A 20,541-nucleotide genomic window follows, 5' to 3' on the forward strand; every position below is an offset into this window, starting at 1 on the left:
CTTATCAAAGGTAGTATGACCATACATGTCTTTTGTTGTATGATATATCAAATTGAACTTCTCGTATATGTTTTGGATATATGTAGACTGATATGTATTCTTTAGAGAATGCTCAAGTTGTAAACTTAAGCTAAATTTGGTTGAATCCAAATTTTCCGTCTTGAGATGATTTTATGTATGTTTAGGTCTTGTAGAGACACTGATGATGAAATCATCAATATACACTCAGGTGATATAAGGAATTCAAATTTGGGATTCCTTTGTTAACACACAAACAATCATCATTCTTTGAGTAATCCTTCGAAAGAAGAAAATCATTTAGTCGGTAGTACCATATGATTTCCGACTATTTCTAGTCATAGAGTGACTTATGAAGTTTTACATAATACATGTTGCGATTTGTTTTTGGATTCGGAAATGAAGCCCTTCAGGGATTTCAATATAGATTTCCGAAATGAGTGACTCATATGAGTATGTAGTCACTGCATCCATTAACTGCATGGATAATATTATTTGTACTGTCAATGGTATTTATTATCTAAACATAGTTCCACTCATACCAAGAAGGTATGTTACATCGTAATCGATGTAGGGTCTCTGCGTGAACCCTTTTGCTACAAGCCTCGCTTTCTCACCACCTCATTTACTTTGTCTATGAATGAGAAGTTTTAGTATTATATAAGAAAGATACTTATGTGGAGTGTGTTGGAATTATGCCCTAGAGGCAATAATAAATATGGTTATTATTATAATTCCTGTATCAAGATAATAGTTTATTATCCATGCTATAATTGTATTGAATGAAGACTCATTTACATGTGTGGATACATAGACAAAACACCGTCCCTAGCATGCCTCTAGTTGGCTAGCCAGTTGATCAATGATAGTCAGTGTCTTCTAATTATGAACAAGGTGTTGTTGCTTGATAACTGGATCACGTCATTGGGAGAATCACGTGATGGACTAGACCCAAACTAATAGACGTAGCATGTTGATCGTGTCATTTTGTTGCTACTGTTTTCTGCGTGTCAAGTATTTATTCCTATGACCATGAGATCATATAACTCACTGACACCGGAGGAATTCTTTGTGTGTATCAAACGTCGCAACGTAACTGGGTGACTATAAAGATGCTCTACAGGTATCTCCGAAGGTGTTAGTTGAGTTAGTATGGATCAAGACTGGGATTTGTCACTCCGTGTGACGCAGAGGTATCTCGGGGCCCACTCGATAATACAACATCACACACAAGCCTTGCAAGCAATGTAACTTAGTGTAAGTTGCGGGATCTTGTATTACGGAACGAGTAAAGAGACTTGCCGGTAAACGAGATTGAAATAGGTATGCGGATACTGACGATCGAATCTCGGGCAAGTAACATACCGAAGGACAAAGGGAATGACATACGGGATTATACGAATCCTTGGCACTGAGGTTCAAACGATAAGATCTTCGTAGAATATGTAGGATCCAATATGGGCATCCAGGTCCCACTATTGGATATTGACCGAGGAGTCTCTCGGGTCATGTCTACATAGTTCTCGAACCCGCAGGGTCTGCACACTTAAGGTTCGACGTTGTTTTATGCGTATTTGAGTTATATGGTTGGTTACCGAATGTTGTTCGGAGTCCTGGATGAGATCTCGGACGTCACGAGGGTTTCCGGAATGGTCCGGAAACGAAGATTGATATACAGGATGACCTCATTTGATTACCGGAAGGTTTTCGGAGTTACCGGGAATGTACCGGGAATGACGAATGGGTTCCGGGAGTTCACCGGGGGGGGGGCAAACCACCCCGGGGAAGCCCATAGGCCTTGGGGGAGACACACCAGCCCTTAGTGGGCTGGTGGGACAGCCCACAAGTGCTCTATGCGCCAAGAGAAGAAAATCAAGAGGAAAAGAGAAAAAAAAAGGAGGAGGTGGGAAGGGAGGGGGACTCCCTCCCACCAAACCTAGTCCAACTCGGTTTGGGGGGGGGGGGGGAGAGTCCTCCCCCTTGGCTCGGCCGACCCCCTTGAGGGTCCTTGGACCCCAAGGCAAGGCCCCCTCCCTCCCACCTATATATACGGAGGTTTTAGGGCTGATTTGAGACGACTTTTCCACGGCAGCCCGACCACATACCTCCACGGTTTTTCCTCTAGATCGCGTTTCTGTGGAGCTCGGGCGGAGCCCTGCTGAGACAAGGTCATCACCAACCTCCGGAGCGCCGTCACGCTGCCGGAGAACTCTTCTACCTCTCCGTCTATCTTGCTGGATCAAGAAGGCCGAGATCATCGTCGAGCTGTACGTGTGCTGAACGCGGAGGTGCCGTCCGTTCGGTACTAGATCGTGGGACTGATCGCGGGATTGTTCGCGGGGCGGATCGAGGGATGTGAGGACGTTCCACTACATCAACCGCGTTCTCTAAACGCTTCTGCTGTACGGTCTACAAGGGTACGTAGATCACTCATCCCCTCTCGTAGATGGACATCACCATGATAGGTCTTCGTGTGCGTAGGAAATTTTTTGTTTCCCATGCAACGTTCCCCAACAGTGGCATCGTGAGCTAGGTTCATGCGTAGATGTCTTCTCGAGTAGAACACAAAAGTTTTTGTGGGCGGTGATTTGCGTTTTGCTGCCCTCCTTAGTCTTTTCTTGATTCCGCGGTATTGTTGGATTGAAGCGGCTTGGACCGACATTACTCGTACGCTTACGAGAGACTGGTTTCATCGTTACGAGTAACCCCCTTTGCTCAAAGATGACTGGCAAGTGTCGGTTTCTCCAACTTTAGTTGAATCGGATTTGACCGAGGAGGTCCTTGGATGAGGTTAAATAGCAACTCATATATCTCCGTTGTGGTGTTTGCGTAAGTAAGATGCGATCCTACTAGATACCCTTGGTCACCACGTAAAACATGCAACAACAAAATTAGAGGACGTCTAACTTGTTTTTGCAGGGTATGATTGTGATGTGATATGGCCAACGATGTGATGTGATATATTGGATGTATGAGATGATCATGTTGTAATAGAAATATCGACTTGCACGTCGATGGTACATCAACCGGCAGGATCCATAGGGTTGTCTTTAAACTAACGTTTGTGCTTGCAGATGCGTTTACTATTTTGCTAGGATGTAGTATTAGTAGTAATAGCATAAGTAGCACGACAACCCCGACGGCAACACGTTGATGGATGATCATGGTGTGGCGCCGGTGACAAGAAGATCGTGCCGGTGCTTTGGTGATGGAGATCAAGAAGCACGTGATGATGGCCATATCATGTCACTTATGAATTGCATGTGATGTTAATCCTTTTATGCACCTTATTTTGCTTAGAACGACGGTAGCATTATGAGGTGATCTCTCACTAAAATTTCAAGACGAAATTGTGTTCTCCCCGACTGTGCACCGTTGCTACAGTTCGTCGTTTCGAGACACCACGTGATGATCGGGTGTAATAGACTCAACGTTCACATACAACGGGTGCAAAACAGTTGCGCACGCGGAACACTCGGGTTAAGCTTGACGAGCCTAGCATGTGCAGTCATGGCCTCGGAACACATGAGACCGAAAGGTCGATCATGAATCATATAGATGATATGATTAGCATAGGGATGCTTACCACTGAAACTATACTCAACTCACGTGATGATCGGACTTGGGATAGTGTAAGTGGATCATGAACCACTCAAATGACTAGAGAGATGTAATTTTTGAGTAGGAGTTTAGCATATAATTTGATTAAGTTAAACTCTAATTATCTTGAACATAGTCTAAGTCCACTTTGAATATATTTGTGTTGTAGATCATGGCTCACGCGACAGTCATCCTGAATTTTAATACGTTCCTAGAGAAAGCTAAGTTGAAAGATGATGGAAGCAACTTTGTAGACTGGGCTCGTAATCTTAAGCTAATCTTACAAGATGGGAAGAAGGATTATGTCCTTAATGCTGCGCTAGGAGATGAACCACCCGCTACGGCTGATCAGGATGTTAAGAACGCTTGGTTAGCACGTAAGGAGGACTACTCAATAGTTCAATGTGCGGTCTTGTATGGCTTAGAACCGGGACTTCAACGTCGCTTTGAGCGTCATGGAGCATTTGAGATGTTCCAGGAGTTGAAGTTTATCTTTCAGAAGAACGCCCGGATCGAGAGGTATGAGACCTCCGATAAATTCTATGCTTGCAAGATGGAGGAAAACTCGTCTGTCAGTGAACATGTGCTCAAAATGTCAGGGTACTCAAACCGTCTAGCTGAGCTGGGGATTGAACTCCCGCAAGAGGCTATCACTGACAGAATCCTTCAATCACTGCCGCCAAGCTATAAAGGCTTTGTGTTGAACTACAACATGCAAGGGATGAACAAGTCTCCCGGCGAGTTGTTTGCGATGCTGAAAGTCGCAGAGTCTGAACTCCATAAAGAGCATCAAGTGTTGATGGTGAATAAGACCACTAGTTTCAAGAGAAACGGCAAAGGCAAGAAGGGCAATTCGAAGAAGAGCGGCAAGCCTGTTGCCAATCCGCCGAAGAAACCCAAGGCTGGACCTAAGCCTGAAACAGAGTGCTTCTATTGCAAGGGTATGGGTCACTGGAAGCGCAATTGCCCCAAGTATCTGGCAGATAAGAAGGCGGGCAAAGAAAAATCAGGTATATTTGATATACATGTTATTGATGTGTACTTAACCGGCTCTCGTAGTAGTGCCTGGGTATTCGATACCGGTTCTGTTGCTCATATTTGCAACTCGAAACAGGAACAGCGGAATAGACGAAGGCTGGCGAAAGATGAAGTGACGATGCGCGTAGGAAATGGTTCCAAGGTTGATGCAATCGCCGTCGGCACAGTGTCACTTCAGCTACCGTCGGGATTAGTTATGAACTTAAATCATTGTTATTTAGTGCCTGCGTTGAGCATGAACATTATATCTGGATCTTATTTATTGCGAGACGGTTACTCTTTTAAGTCAGAGAATAATGGTTGTTCTATTTCTATGAGTAACATCTTTTATGGTCATGCACCGAATGTGAGAGGATTGTTCATATTGAATCTTGATAGCGATACGCATATACATAACATTGAGACCAAAAGAGTTAGAGTAAACAATGATAGCGCCATATTTTTGTGGCACTGCCGCTTAGGTCATATTGGTGTAAAGCGCATGAAGAAACTCCATGCTGATGGACTTTTGGAGTCACTTGACTTTGATTCACTTGACACGTGCGAACCATGCCTCATGAGCAAGATGACTAAGACTCCGTTCTCCGGAACAATGGAGCGTGCAAGTGACTTATTGGAAATCATACATACCGATGTGTGTGGTCCGATGAGCGTGGAGGCACACGGCGGATATCGTTATTTTCTCACCTTCACTGACGATTTGAGTAGGTATGGCTATGTCTACTTGATGAAGCACAAGTCTGAAACATTTGAAAAGTTCAAGCAATTTCAGAGTGAAGTGGAAAATCATCGTAACAAGAAGATCAAATTCCAACGGTCTGATCATGGGGGTGAATATCTGAGTTTCGAGTTTGGTGATCACTTAAGAAAATGTGGAATTGTTTCACAGTTGACACCGCCTGGAACACCACAGCGTAATGGTGTGTCCGAACTTTGTTAGAGATGGTGCGATCTATGATGTCTCTTACTGATTTGCCGTTATCATTTTGGGGTTATGCATTAGATACAGCTGCATTCACTTTAAATAGGGCACCATCAAAATCCGTTGAGACGACACCATACGAACTGTGGTATGGCAAAAGGCCAAAGTTGTCGTTTCTTAAAGTTTGGGGATGTGATGCTTATGTCAAAAAGCTTCAGCCTGAAAAGCTGGACCCCAAAGCGGTAAAGTGCGTCTTCATAGGTTACCCAAAAGAGACAGTTGGATACACCTTCTATCTCAAATCCGAGGGCAAAGTGTTTGTTGCTAAGAACGGAGCTTTTCTCGAGAAGGAGTTTCTCTCGAGAGAATTGAGTGGGAGGAAGATAGAACTTGACGAGGTTGTCGAACCTCTCATCCCTCTGGATGGTGGCGCAGGGCAAGGGGAAACCTCTGTCATTGCGACGCCGATTGAGGAGGAAGTTAATGATGATGATCATGAAACTCCAGTTCAAGTTTCTATTGAACCACGCAGGTCGACGAGATCACGCACTGCTCCTGAGTGGTACGGTAATCCCGTCTTATCAATCATGTTGTTAGACAACAATGAACCTGCAAATTATGAATAAGCAATGGTGGGCCCAGATTCCAACAAATGGCTAGAAGCCATGAAGTCCGAGATAGGATCCATGTATGAGAACAAAGTGTGGACTTTGGAGATACTACCTGAGGGCCGCAAGGCTATTCAGAACAAATGGATCTTTAAGAAGAAGACGGACGCTGACGGCAATGTGACCGTTTATAAAGCTCGACTTGTGGCAAAGGGTTTTTTCACAAGTTCCAGGAGTTGACTATGATGAGACTTTCTCACCCCTAGTGATGCTTAAGTCCGTCAGAATCATGTTAGCAATAGCTGCATTTTTTGATTATGAGATCTGGCAGATGGATGTCAAAACGGCGTTCCTTAACGGTTTCCTTAAGGAAGAGTTGTACATGATGCAACCCGAAGGTTTTGTCGATCCTAAGAATGCTAACAAGGTGTGCAAGCTCCAGCGATCCATTTATGGACTGGTGCAAGCATCTCGGAGTTGGAACAAACGCTTTGATGAGGTGATCAAAGCATTTGGGTTTATACAAGTGGTTGGAGAATCTTGTATTTACAAGAAAGCGAGTGGGAGCTCTATGGCGTTTCTAATATTATATGTGGATGACATATTACTAATTGGAAACAACGTAGAGCTTTTGGAGAGCATAAAAGGTTACTTGAATAAAAGTTTCTCTATGAAGGACCTAGGAGAAGCTGCTTACATTTTAGGCATTAAGATCTATAGGGATAGATCAAAACGCCTGATAGGACTTTCACAAAGCACATACCTTGATAAAGTTTTGAAGAGGTTCAAAATGGAACAGTCCAAGAAAGGGTTCTTGCCAGCTTTACAAGGTACGAGATTGAGTAAGACTCGGTGCCCAGCAACTGATGAAGATAGAGAGCATATGCGCTCTGTCCCCTATGCTTCAGCCATAGGTTCTATCATGTATGCGATGCTGTGCACTAGACCGGATGTTAGCCTGGCCATAAGTATGGTAGGTAGGTTTCAGAGTAATCCAGGAGTGGATCACTGGACAACGGTCAAGAATATCCTGAAGTACCTGAAAAGGACTAAGGAGATGTTTCTCGTGTATGGAGGTGACGAAGAGCTCGCCGTAAAAGGTTACGTCGATGCAAGCTTTGACACAGATCCGGACGACTCTAAGTCGCAAACTGGATACGTATTTATTCTTAATGGGGGTGCCGTAAGCTGGTGCAGTTCCAAGCAAAGCGTCGTAGCAGATTCTACATGTGAAGCGGAGTACATGGCTGCCTCGGAGGCGGCTAAGGAGGGTGTCTGGATGAAGCAGTTCATGACGGATCTTGGAGTGGTGCCAAGTGCACTGGATCCAATAACCTTGTTCTGTGACAACACGGGTGCCATTGCCTTAGCAAAGGAACCACAGTTTCACAAGAAGACCAGACACATCAAACGACGCTTCAACCTCATCCGCGACTACGTCGAGGAAGAGGACGTAAATATATGCAAAGTGCACACGGATCTGAATGTAGCAGACCCGCTGACTAAACCTCTTCCACGGCCAAAACATGATCGACACCAGAACTGTATGGGTGCTAGATTTATTACAATGTAATTCACATGGTGATGTGAGGGCTGGATTATTGACTCTAGTGCAAGTGGGAGACTGTTGGAATTATGCCCTAGAGGCAATAATAAATATGGTTATTATTATAATTCCTGTATCAAGATAATAGTTTATTATCCATGCTATAATTGTATTGAATGAAGACTCATTTACATGTGTGGATACATAGACAAAACACCGTCCCTAGCATGCCTCTAGTTGGCTAGCCAGTTGATCAATGATAGTCAGTGTCTTCTGATTATGAACAAGGTGTTGTTGCTTGATAACTGGATCACGTCATTGGGAGAATCACGTGATGGACTAGACCCAAACTAATAGACGTAGCATGTGATCGTATCATTTTGTTGCTACTGTTTTCTGCGTGTCAAGTATTTATTCCTATGACCATGAGATCATATAACGCACTGACACCGGAGGAATGCTTTGTGTGTATCAAACGTCGCAACGTAACTGGGTGACTATAAAGATGCTCTACAGGTATCTCCGAAGGTGTTAGTTGAGTTAGTATGGATCAAGACTGGGATTTGTCACTCCGTGTGACGGAGAGGTATCTCGGGGCCCACTCGGTAATACAACATCACACACAAGCCTTGCAAGCAATGTAACTTAGTGTAAGTTGCGGGATCTTGTATTACGGAACGAGTAAAGAGACTTGCCGGTAAACGAGATTGAAATAGGTATGCGGATACTGACGATCGAATCTCGGGCAAGTAACATACCGAAGGACAAAGGGAATGACATACGGGATTATACGAATCCTTGGCACTGAGGTTCAAACGATAAGATCTTCGTAGAATATGTAGGATCTAATATGGGCATCCAGGTCCCGCTATTGGATATTGACCGAGGAGTCTCTCGGGTCATGTCTACATAGTTCTCGAACCCGCAGGGTCTGCACACTTAAGGTTCGACGTTGTTTTATGCGTATTTGAGTTATATGGTTGGTTACCGAATGTTGTTCGGAGTCCCGGATGAGATCTCGGACGTCACGAGGGTTTCCGGAATGGTCCGGAAACGAAGATTGATATATAGGATGACCTCATTGTTGGGAAACGTCGCATGGGAAACAAAAATTTTCCTACGCCCACGAAGACCTATCATGGTGATGTCCATCTACGAGAGGGGATGTGTGATCTACGTACCCTTGTAGATCGTACAGCAGAAGCGTTAGAGAACGCGGTTGATGTAGTGGAACGTCCTCACGTCCCTCGATCTGCCCCGCGAACAATCCCGCGATCAGTCCCACGATCTAGTACCGAACGGACGGCACCTCCGCGTTCAGCACATGTACAGCTCGACGATGATCTCGGCCTTCTTGATCCAGCAAGAGAGACGGAGAGGTAGAAGAGTTCTCCGGCAGCGTGACGACGCTCCGGAGGTTGGTGATGATCTCGTCTCAGCAGGGCTCCGCCCGAGCTCCGCAGAAACACGATCTAGAGGAAAAACTATGGAGGTATGTGGTCAGGCAGCCGTGAGAAAGTCGTCTCAAATCTGCCCTAAAAGCCCCATATATATAGGAGGAGGGAGGGGGACCTTGCCTTGGGGTCCAAGGGACTCCCAAGGGGTCGGCCGAGCCAAGGGGGGGAGGACTCCCCCCCAAACCGAGTTGGACTTGGTTTGGTGGGAGGAGTCCCCTTCCCTTCCCACTTCTCCCTCTTTTTTTTTTCCTTTGATTTTCTTATCTTGGCACATAGGCTCCCTTGGGGCAGTCCCACCAGCCCACTAAGGGCTGGTGTGTCTCCCCAAAAGCCTATGGGCTTCCCCGGGGTGGGTTGCCCCCCCGGTGAACTCCCGGAACCCATTCGTCATTCCCGGTACATTCCCGGTAACTCCGAAAACCTTCCGGTAATCAAATGAGGTCATCCTATATATCAATCTTCATTTCCGGACCATTTTGGAAACCCTCGTGACGTCCGTGATCTCATCCGGGACTCCGAACAACATTCGGTAACCAACCATATAACTCAAATACGCATAAAACAACATCGAACCTTAAGTGTGAAGACCCTGCGGGTTCGAGAACTATGTAGACATGACCCGAGAGACTCCCCGGTCAATATCCAACAGCGGGACCTGGATGCCCATATTGGATCCTACATATTCTACGAAGATCTTATCGTTTGAACCTCAGTGCCAAGGATTCGTATAATCCCGTATGTCATTCCCTTTGTCCTTCGGTATGTTACTTGCCCGAGATTCGATCGTCAGTATCCGTATACCTATTTCAATCTCGTTTACCGGCAAGTCTCTTTACTCGTTCCGTAATACAAGATCCCGCAACTTACACTAAGTTACATTGCTTGCAAGGCTTGTGTGTGATGTTGTATTACCGAGTGGGCCCCGAGATACCTCTCCGTCACACGGAGTGACAAATCCCAGTCTTGATCCATACTAACTCAACTAACACCTTCGGAGATACCTGTAGAGCATCTTTATAGTCACCCAGTTACGTTGCGACGTTTGATACACACAAAGCATTCCTCCGGTGTCAGTGAGTTATATGATCTCATGGTCATAGGAATAAATACTTGACACGCAGAAACAGTAGCAATAAAATGACACGATCAACATGCTACGTCTATTAGTTTGGGTCTAGTCCATCACGTGATTCTCCCAATGACGTGATCCAGTTATCAAGTAACAACACCTTGTTCATAATCAGAAGACACTGACTATCATCGATCAACTGGCTAGCCAACTAGAGGCATGCTAGGGATGGTGTTTTGTCTATGTATCCACACATGTAAATGAGTCTTCATTCAATACAATTATAGCATGGATAATAAACTATTATCTTGATACAGGAATTATAATAATAACTATACATTTATTATTGCCTCTAGGGCATAATTCCAACACTCATTTGATTACCGGAAGGTTTTCGGAGTTACCGGGAATGTACCGGGAATGACGAATGGGTTCCGGGAGTTCACCGGGGGGGGGGGGGGGGGAAACCCACCCCGGGGAAGCCCATAGGCCTTGGGGGAGACACACCAGCCCTTAGTGGGCTGGTGGGACAGCCCACAAGTGCTCTATGAGCCAAGAGAAGAAAAATCAAGAGGAAAAGAGAAAAAAAAAGGAGGAGGTGGGAAGGGAGGGGGACTCCCTCCCACCAAACCTAGTCCAACTCGGTTTGGGGGGGGGAGAGTCCTCCCCCTTGGCTCGGCCGACCCCCTTGAGGGTCCTTGGACCCCAAGGCAAGGCCCCCTCCCTCCCACCTATATATACAGAGGTTTTAGGGCTGATTTGAGACGACTTTTCCACGGCAGCCCGACCACATACCTCCACGGTTTTTCCTCTAGATCGCGTTTCTGTGGAGCTCGGGCGGAGCCCTGCTGAGACAAGGTCATCACCAACCTCCGGAGCGCCGTCACGCTGCCGGAGAACTCTTCTACCTCTACGTCTCTCTTGCTGGATCAAGAAGGCCGAGATCATCATCGAGTTGTACGTGTGCTGAACGCGGAGGTGCCGTCCGTTCGGTACTAGATCGTGGGACTGATCGCGGGATTGTTCGCGGGGCGGATCGAGGGACGTGAGGACGTTCCACTACATCAACCGCGTTCTCTAAACGCTTCTGCTGTACGGTCTACAAGGGTACGTAGATCACTCATCCCCTCTCGTAGATGGACATCACCATGATAGGTCTTCGTGTGCGTAGGAAATTTTTTGTTTCCCATGCGATGTTCCCCAACAGAGTAGGTATTACTGTGGTAAATACCACTCGTTTGCAGAGTGAGTGCTATTCTTCATTACTTGCTTCCTTTTACGTGAACCAATATGAGTACAAGAGGCACTCTACCATGGATTTTGGTTCAGGGCGCAAAAGGTTTTAGCATTTTTGAGAAGAGATATATGTCGACAAATGTAGACTTATGTTATATGATTCTGGAGAAATCAATGAAATTTGTGGAAATGTATTTATTCCTTTTAACTCCTTGTGATTTTCTACAACAATGGAGTCAATGTGTTTCGATGTCCCGACACCAAAACATTTGTGCACATTTATGTCGGGCTTTGGATGATGAGCATCCAGTGAGGTGTCTTTCAACTTGATGTTGAATTACATTTACTGGTTAAGTATTTGATTTCCTCTATTTCCGCGGAAGAATATGCGAGATTATATCTCGTGTGGTCAGATTTATCCTCCTATTGCTCTCATTTGGGGAGAAGGGTGGTTTATCAGGTACCTCCATTCTTTCTGACACTTTACTGCAGCAATATAAAATTGAGTAACACCTTTGTCATCAGTAAATGTATGTGGCAGATTTGCAATGTGCTGTAAATATGTGATTCTAAACTTTTGTTCAGATTCTTTGAGTATGTGGATATAAGGACTGAATGTGAATAACATTTCTAATTTATTTCTTGGCATTCTTTGTGGTACTTATCTCCCCCTAATGCCAGAAATGTCCTTATTGCTGATGCAATCAGCATACGAGCTATGAATAATTTTGATTGACGGATAAATTTGTATTCCTCGCATAGATCCCTATTTTTTTTGTGAGAGCCCATTGATGTATGCTGGAGTGGTGATATTGGTATGTAACCAGAATTACTACAAGGGAAAGTAGTACGCTATGCAGTTGGTATGATTTATATCATACTTACTGTGTGTAATGACGTATTTGTCTAGCATGAGGCTAGTAAATTATGATTGTATAAGTTTGGTCATATTATTAATTTCACTATGTTTGATAAGACACTGAACTAAACCATTTTGGGTATGTACATAAAGTATTATGTATGATTGGATATTTCTTGTGAAATGAGTTCAACAAAGTTATCCATTCGAATGGATTTATCCCTTGTTTAGGATAACTTGCTCTTACTTTGAGAAGTTGAGCAATTGATTTAGTAAGATCATTCATGGTTGTGTGTGTCAAGAGACACATTTGAAATCATTTTATAAATGTTTCTATGAGTACCATGAAGTATCTCAATAATCCCACATAATGGTTAAGTAATCCACATATATCTTCTGAATGTGTTCAAGGAAGAATGAGTTGGCTCATTTATAATTGTAAGGTGAGAGTTCCTAATATTAATTTCCCCTATGGCACATGTGGTGCACATAAAACCTGAGGATTTGAGAAATTTTGCAACTTGTTAAGTTGTGACCAATAGAATTGTTAATAATTTTCTAACCAACCCCAAACCAGGATTGTAAGGCTTAAAGCCAAATATTTTGTAAGATTTAGAAAATTATTTTTACGCAAAAAAAATGAGTATGAATTGATTCATACATTCAAAATTTATCAAATATAATGTCCAAGAAATAGGATATTGGACATTGTACTACATGCAGTAGTACAAGTATAGGCTAATAATATGTTGGATAATTAGGAGATTACCTGAGGTCTCCCACATTATTGAGTGCAAATGATTTCATCCTCCATTTACTGCACTAAACTTTAGTTCTCCTTCTGATGAAGATTCTGAGAACAAGCATCTACCAAAATATTTTGGTTGTTATTTGTAAATTTTCAAATTTATCCCACTGAATTTATCAGCCTTTTGAATAAATTTGTGATGTGGTTTCACCATATGTTTGAGGGTTTGGTAATCATAGGTACGATGTTTAAATAACCACACATTTGACAAACTTGAGAGTTGTCGTTGATCGTTGGAGAACGATATATTCCCTATTAAGAAATAATTCCATCTTTGGTTGTATTTTAGCCTCCACTTTACTTTGAATACATCATGGTTCTATTTTGTGACCAGTGACTTGATTATTATTCACAATACTAGCAAGAATTTCAAATAATGGAATAGCACCCGTTGGGTGAATCTGATGATTTTATGAAATTCCATGTTCTTCATCATGAAAATGGTAGAACTATCATAAGAAGATGTAAAGTGTATTGAGGGCTTTTCAACTGGATCTTCGGATGAAAATATTTGATCATGAGATCTCACCTTAAAGTTGATTGAGTGACAAAAATGTGAGGTGCGATAGACTTGAGGTCTTGAAAAACGAATGGGTGATTATTCGCGATGTGCTCATGGCAGCATGTTTCTCTTAAGGGAAATATTTAAGGTGAATAAATATTCATCCATTATTTTCTTAGTTTGATAACTAAGTGAAGTTGGTGATTTATAAAATGCATATGGCATACTTAGCTATTAAGAGAATAGCATGCCACATTTTCCGAAGGTGGAGTTGTAGTGGACACAAATGCCGTAGATGGATACAATGACTGATATCATGAATCATCTCAAAATAAACACTCCCACCTAACGTGAATTGCATTTGGTCATGTCAGACGTGTATTACATGAAAATGCTCATGCATTTATTCAATTTACTTTTAAGAGTAAACGATATATATGGATAAAATGATTTGTTTGAGAACGATCATGACCAAGGTAATCCTTGGTGAACATGGGTGTATCATTCAATATAACGCATGCGATAAAATTATTGCTAATGTTTTGGGCTTCATTCGTGAGAAAAGTGTGACTTTAGAGTCACGGCTGATACGTCTCCAACGTATCTATAATTTTTGATGGTTTCATGCTATTATCTTGTCAAACTTTGGATGTTTTGTATGCCTTTTATATACTTTTTGGGACTAACCTATTAACTCAGTGCCAAGTGCGAGTTCCTGTTTTTTTGTGTGTTTTTGACCCTTTTCAGAGGAGGATTTTAAACGGATTCCAAATGGAATAAAACTTCCGAAAAGATTTTTTCCCAAAACAGAAGAAGATCGGTAAGCTTGAGAACCAAGGCAGGGGCCACCAGGGACCCCACAAGCCCCCTAGCCGCGGCGAGGGGGGTCGCGCCTCCCAGGCTTGTGGGCTCCCTAGGCCACCTCTCCCCTAGGTCTTTCGCCTATAAATTCCCATAAATTCCAGAAAAAATCAAGAGATCATCGAAAGTACTTTTCCGCCGCCGCAAGCTTGTGTCTTTGCAAGATCCCATCTGGGGCACATTCTGGTGCCCTGCCGGAGGGGGGATTCGGATACGGAGGGCTTCTTCATCAACACCATGACCTCTCCGATGATGCGTGAGTAGTTCACCATAGACCTACGGGTCCATAGCTAGTAGCTAGATGGCTTATTCTCTCTCTAGGATCTTCAATACAAAGTTCTCCATGATCTTCATGGAGATCTATCCGATGTAATCTTCTTTTGCAGTGTGTTTGTCGAGATCCGATGAATTGTGGATTTATGATCAGATTATCTATGAATCTTATTTGAGTTTATTCTGATCTCTCTTATGCATGATTTCATATCCTTGTAATTCTCTTCGAGTTGTGGGTTTTGTTTGGACAACTTGATCTCTGATTCTTGCAATGGGAGAAGTGCTTGGTTTTGGGTTCATACCGTGTGGTGACCTCACCCAGTGACAGAAGGGGTAGTAAGGCACGCATCGTGTTGTTGCCATCAAGGGTAAAAAGATGGGGTTTTCATCATTGGTTTGAGTTTATCCCTCTACATCATGTCATCTTGCTTAAGGCATTACTCTATTCGTCATGAACTCAATACACTAGATGCATGCTGGATAGCGGTCAATGTGTGGAGTAATAGTAGTAGATGCACAAAGTATCGGTCTACTTGTCTCGGACGTGATGCCTATATGTATGATCATTGCCTTAGATATCGTCATGACTTTGCGCGGTTCTATCAATTGCTCGACAGTAATTTGTTCACCCACCGTAATATTTTCTATTTTGAGAGAAGCCTCTAGTGAACACTATGGCCCGCGGGTCTACTCCACACCATATTTTCAGCCTTACTCTTTTCTTGTTGCACTTTCCGCCTTCAGATCTCACTTTGCAATCAATCTTGATGGGATTGACAACCCCTTCATAGCGTTGGGTGCAAGCTCTTTTGTGTTTGTGCAGGTACTCTGGACTTGACGAGATTCTCCTATTGGATTGATACCTTGGTTCTCAAACTGAGAAATACTTACTGCTCCTGTGCTGCATCACCCTTTCCTCTTTAAGGGAAAAGCCAACGCAAACAAGTCTCCGTCAACGTGTCAATTTCTGGCGCTGTTGTTTGAGAAGTAGCAGAAGGATTTCTGGTGCCGTTGTCGGGGAGGATAAAGTCAAGAACTCATCCAAGTAAGTGTCGCAAACTCATGTCTTGCATTTACTTTTTTCCCTCTCGTTTTCCTCTCCCCCACTTCTAAAAAACAAAAATTTACAAAAAAATATTTGCCTTTTTCGTTTGCCTTTTTTTTTTTTCTCGCTCGCTCTTTGTTCGCTTGTGTGCTTGCCTGCTTGCTGAAGTCACCATGACTGAAAACACCAAACTTTGTGACTTCTCGAATACTAATAATAATGATTTTATTAGTACTCCGATTACTCCTGCCACTAGTGCGGAGTCATACGAAATCAATGTCGCTTTGCTGAATCTTGTTATGAAAGAGCAATTCTCCGGCCTTCCTAGTGAAGATGCCACATCCCATCTTAATACCTTCATTGAGCTTTGCGATATGCAAAAGAAGAAACATGTGGATAATGATGTGATTAAATTGAAGCTTTTTCCTTTCTCGTTGCGAGATCGAGCAAAAACTTGGTTTTCGTGTTTGCCCAAAAATAGTATTGATTCTTGGAATAAGTGCAAAGATGCTTACATATCCAAGTATTTTCCGCCAGCTAAGATTATCTCTCTCCGTAATGATATCATGAATTTTAAGCAACTTGATCATGAACATGTTGCACAATCTTGGGAGATAATGAAATTGATGATTAGAAATTGTCCCGCTCATGGCTTGAGTCTTTGGATGATTATACAAATCTTTTACGCTGGCTTGAATTTCGCTTCTAGAAACATCTTGGACTACGCCTCCGGTGGAACGCTCATGGAAATCATGTTAGGATAAGCCACAAAACTCCTAGATAATATCATGACGAACTCCTCTCGGTGGCACACTGAAAGGTCACCTACTAGTAAGAAGGTACACGTTATAGAAGAAATTAACTCGTTGAGTGCTAAGATGGATGAGTTAATGAATTTGGTTGCTAGTAGAAGTGCTTCTTTATATCCTAATGATATGCCCTTGTCTTCCTTGATTGAGAGTAGCAACGCTAGCTTGGACGTTAATTTTGTTGGTAGGAATAATTTTGGCAACAACAACGCTTTTAGAGGAAACTATGTTCCTAGGCCTTTTCCTAGTAACTCCTCTAATAACTTTGGCAACTCCTACAACAATACTCATGGAAATTATAATAGATGACCCTCTGATCTAGAGAGTAATATCAAAGAGTTTATCAACTCGCAAAAGATTTTCAATGCGTCCATAGAGGAAAAACTACTCAAAATTGACGATTTGGCTAGGAGCGTTGATAGAATGTCTAGCGATATTGATGCTTTGAAAGTTAGATGTTTTCCTCCCAAGATCAATATGGATGAAACTTTGAAAGCTATGCGTGTTTCCATGAGTGAGAGCAAAGAAAGGACCACCCAAATTCGTGCTAGACATGAATGGCTTAAAAAGGCGTTTTCTCGTGATAAGAATCACGAAGATCTTAAAGTGCTTGGTGTGACTCCAATTGAATCTTTGTTTTCTTGTGTCAAACCTAATGATGATGGGGCTGGATATGAATCCACCTTGGTTGAAAAATTCCCCAATGATTCGGAGTCCATCTATCTTGATGCTAAAAGCATTAAAAGTGGAGTAGAAGATATTAAAACTTTGAGTAGTAATGAAATTACTACTTTGGATTTCAAGGAATTCAATTATGATAGTTGCTCCTTGATTGAATGCATTTCCTTGATGCAATCCATGCTAAACTCTCCACACGCTTATAGCCAAAACAAGGCCTTTACCAATCATATCATCGAATCTATGATAAAATCTCTTGAAGAGAAACTTGAATTGGAAGTCTCTATCCCTAGAAATCTTCATGATGAGTGGAAACCTACTATCAAAATCAAAATCAAAAACTATGAATGCAATGCTTTGTGTGATTTGGGTGCTAGTGTTTCCGCGATTCCAAAGTCTTTATGTGATGTTCTGGGTTTTAATGAAATTGAGGAGTGTTCTTTTAATTTGCATCTTGCGGATTCTACTGTCAAGAAACCCATGGGAAGGATCAATTATGTTCTTATTATTGCAAATAGGAACTATGTACCCGTGGATTTCATTGTGCTTGACATTGATTGCAATCCTACATGCCCTATCATTCTTGGTAGACCTTTCCTAAGGATTATCGGTGCTATCATCGATATGAAGGAAGGGAATATTAGATTTCAATTTCCTTTAAAGAAGGGCATGGAGCATTTTCCTAGAAAGAAAATAAGTTTGCCTTATGAATCCATGATGAGGGCTACTTATGATTTGAGCACCAAAGACGACAATACGCGATTCTATCGCTTTATGCCTAGCTAAGGGCGTTAAACAATAGCGTTTGTTGGGAGGCAACCCAATGAATTTATCTTTTATTTTCTGTTTTGTTGTGTCCACACTATCATAATTCTGTTGTGATTGTGTCTTTTTTGTTTCTTTTTGTGTTTGAGCCAAGCAAAACCTTTATGACTAGACTTGGTGATGGTTGTTTGATCCTGCTGGAAAAAGACAGAAACTTTTCTCTCACGAGATTATTTTTCATTTTTATTCAGAAAAATCTTTTGAGTTGATTATTTTTGCTGCTGGTTGATATGCCTTTTGCCAAGGCAGTCGTAAGGTTTCAGAATTTTTGAGGTACCAGAAGTATACGAAGTATACAGATTGCTTTAGACTGGTCTGTTATTGACATATTCTGTTTTTGTTGAGTTGGTTGCTTGTTTTGATGAAACTATGGATAGTATCGGGGGGGGGGGGGGTACTAGCCATGGAAAAGTGAGAATATAGTAATCTAACACCAATATAAATAGAAATCAAGTTGCTACAGTACCTAAAGAGGTGGTAGTTGATGACCCACAAGTATAGGGGATCAATCGTAGTCCTTTCGATAAGTAAGAGTGTCGAACCCAACGAGGAGCAGAAGGCTCTGATAAACGGTTTTCAGCAAGGTAATAACTGCAAGCACTCAAAGTAGCGGTAACAAGTGATGGTGTAGTGAGGTGAAACGTAGCAAGTGAAAAGTAACAAGTGACAAGTAGTAGCAACGGTGCAGCAAAGTGGCCCAATCCCTTTTGTAGCAAGGGACAATCCTGAACAAAGTCTTATAGGAGGAAAAAAACGCTCGTGAGGACACACGGGAATTTCTGTCATGCTAGTTTCATCATGTTCATGTGATTCGCGTTCGTTACTTTGATAGTTTGATATGTGGGTGGACCGGCGCTTGGGTACTGCCCTTACTTGGACAAGTATCCCACCTATGATTAACCCCTCTTGCAAGCATCCGCAACTACGAAAGAAGAATTAAAACAAAGTCTAACCATAGCATTAAACTAGTGGATCCAAATCAGCCCCTTACGAAGCAACACATAGATTGGGGTTTAAGCTTCTGTCACTCTAGCAACCCATCATCTACTTGTTGGAAATATGCCCTAGAGGCAATAATAAAATGGTTATTATCATATTTCCTTGTTCAGGATAATCGTCTATTGTTCATGCTATAATTGTATTAACAGGAAACAATAATACATGTGTGAATAAATAGATCACAATGTGTCCCTAGCAAGCCTCTAGTTGGCTAGCTCGTTAGTCAATAGATGATCATGGTTTCCTGGTCATGGGCATTAGATGTCATTGATAACGGGATCACATCATTGGGAGAATGATGTGATGGGCAAGACCCAATCCTAAGCATAGCACTAGATCGTACTGTTCGTATGCTAAAGCTTTTCAAATGTCAAGTGTATTTTTCTTCGACCGTGAGATTGTGCAACTCTCGGATACCGTAGGAGTGCATTGGGTGTATCAAACGTCACAGCATAACTGGGTGACTATAAAGGTGCACTATGGGTACCTCTGAAAGTGTTTGTTGGGTTGGTACGAATCAAGATCGGGATTTGTCACTCCGCGTGACGGAGAGGTATCTCTGGGCCCACTCAGTAGAACATCATCATGAGCTCGATGTGACTAAGGAGTTAGTCACACGATGACGTGCTACGAAACGAGTAAAGAGACTTACCGATAACGAGATTGAACAAGGTATAGGTATACCGACGATCGAATCTCGGGCAAGTTCTATACCGACAGACAAGGGGAATTGTATACGGGATTGATTGAATCCTTGACATCGTGGTTCATCCGATGAGATCATCGTGGAGCAAGTGGGAGCCACCATGGGTATCCATACCCCGCTGATGGTTATTGGCCGGAGAGGTGTCTCGGTCATGTCTGCCTGTCTCCCGAACCCGTAGGGTCTACACACTTAAGGTTCGATGACGCTAGGGTTATAGGGAATTGTTATACGAGGTTACCGAAGGTTGTTCGGAGTCCCGGATGAGATCCCGGACGTCACGAGGATCCAATATGGGCATCCAGGTCCCGCTATTGGATATTGACCGGGGAGTCACTCGGGTCATGTCTACATAGTTCTCGAACCCACAGGGTCTGCACACTTAAGGTTCGACGTTGTTTTATGCGTATTTGAGTTATATGGTTGGTTACCGAATGTTGTTCGGAGTCCCGGATGAGATCGAGGACGTCACGAGGAGCTCCGGAATGGTCCGGAGGTAAAGATTGATATATAGGAAGTCCTGTTTTGGTCACCGGAAAAGTTTCGGGCTCATCGGTAGTGTACCGGGAGTGCCGGGAGGGGTGCCGGGGACCATCGGGAGGGGTGTCACGCCCCAAGGGGTCTCATGGGCTATGGGAAGAGATAAACCAGCTCCTAGTGGGCTGTAATAAGTTCCCACTAAGGC

General features: G+C 43.0%; 1 pseudogene; it reads left to right on the forward strand.

Moving 5' to 3' along the window:
- Positions 1-14,130: 14,130 nt before the first annotated feature.
- Positions 14,131-20,541, forward strand: part of LOC123442320 — a 46,726-nt pseudogene continuing 40,315 nt past the window's right edge.

The sequence above is a fragment of the Hordeum vulgare genome, chromosome 3H (genome assembly GCF_904849725.1).
Source record: "Hordeum vulgare subsp. vulgare chromosome 3H, MorexV3_pseudomolecules_assembly, whole genome shotgun sequence".
In the NCBI taxonomy this organism is placed as follows: Eukaryota; Viridiplantae; Streptophyta; class Magnoliopsida; order Poales; family Poaceae; genus Hordeum; species Hordeum vulgare.